Here is a 1,059-nt window from a genome sequence, read left to right as displayed (position 1 = left end):
TATTTATACTTATTTTTTTAAAGTATTATGATTTACACATGTGTAAACCTTCATATAGATGAATTACATATGTGTAAACCTTCATATTTGTGCTTATTTTTTCAAAGTGTTATAATTTACACATGTGTAAACCTCCATATTTATGCTTATTTAAAAAAAATTATGATTTACACATGTGTAAACTTTCATATATATGATTTACACATGTGTTAAAACATGTGGAAATCCCGGTACCGAAACACAATACCAACACAATTCCCCTTATCACTAAATGCAGTCACATTGGAATCCCCTAATTTAATTGCATCAATGATTACAACTATGGATCAATTACCACAACCAAATGATTTACACATCTTAATATTGTAATATTTATTTCATTTGTAAACTAGAATCTGATTGTAACATCAAAATGAAACAATGCATTTCAAATTCTTAATAACTACAACTATACTTCTGAATATTAAAGCCACCAAATTAGCTGTAAAATTTCTAAGTTCCCAGTGGTTATCAGTTAACTTATTCCCCAAGCTTTTTGCAACTAGGCATGTCATCACAGACGGCATCAGTTGGTGCAGCTGAAAAACAAGAAGCAATTAGATACTGCAAGCAAAGCCTTTCAACACACAACCTCAACTATACTTACATATGGTTCAATGTGCAGGTATGGATTCTGTAGAAGACTCCTCACAAGGCGCATTAAAGCAAAAAGAAGTTGGAAGTTGTTTAAATTACGAGTCACCTGAAATCATCATCAGTCATGAGCCATCGTGGTTAAGACCTTGCTTTAAAGACAGATAGATGCACAATAAAACGATGTAAAAATTGCAAAACAAATACCTCTTCAGCAACAAAATATATGAAATAAGGAACCAAAGGATGGATCCCTACATCAGTCGCCAAGCCCAACAACGCTTTGTTGAAAATAACTGAGTTTGATCGACTTACGGTGAGGTCCGTTATCTTTTCAAAGTAAAGCTGCACCATAACCAAAAATCTGCAAGTTACAACACAGGGCGGGATCATGTGTTTTTAACAACAACAATACCTGAAGCTCTA

General features: G+C 33.2%; 1 long non-coding RNA gene across 1 annotated transcript; it reads right to left on the bottom strand.

Annotated features, from left to right (window-relative positions):
* Window positions 1-539: 539 nt before the first annotated feature.
* Window positions 540-905, bottom strand: LOC110934784. Its single transcript, XR_002588622.2, has 3 exons — window positions 841-905; window positions 647-742; window positions 540-578 (listed from the first exon to the last, which is right to left on the bottom strand). It is a non-coding gene; the product is annotated as an uncharacterized LOC110934784 (long non-coding RNA).
* Window positions 906-1,059: the final 154 nt, after the last annotated feature.

This window comes from Helianthus annuus, chromosome 15 (assembly GCF_002127325.2).
Source record: "Helianthus annuus cultivar XRQ/B chromosome 15, HanXRQr2.0-SUNRISE, whole genome shotgun sequence".
NCBI lineage: Eukaryota > Viridiplantae > Streptophyta > Magnoliopsida > Asterales > Asteraceae > Helianthus > Helianthus annuus.
This window is presented reverse-complemented; position numbering and strand designations above follow the sequence as displayed.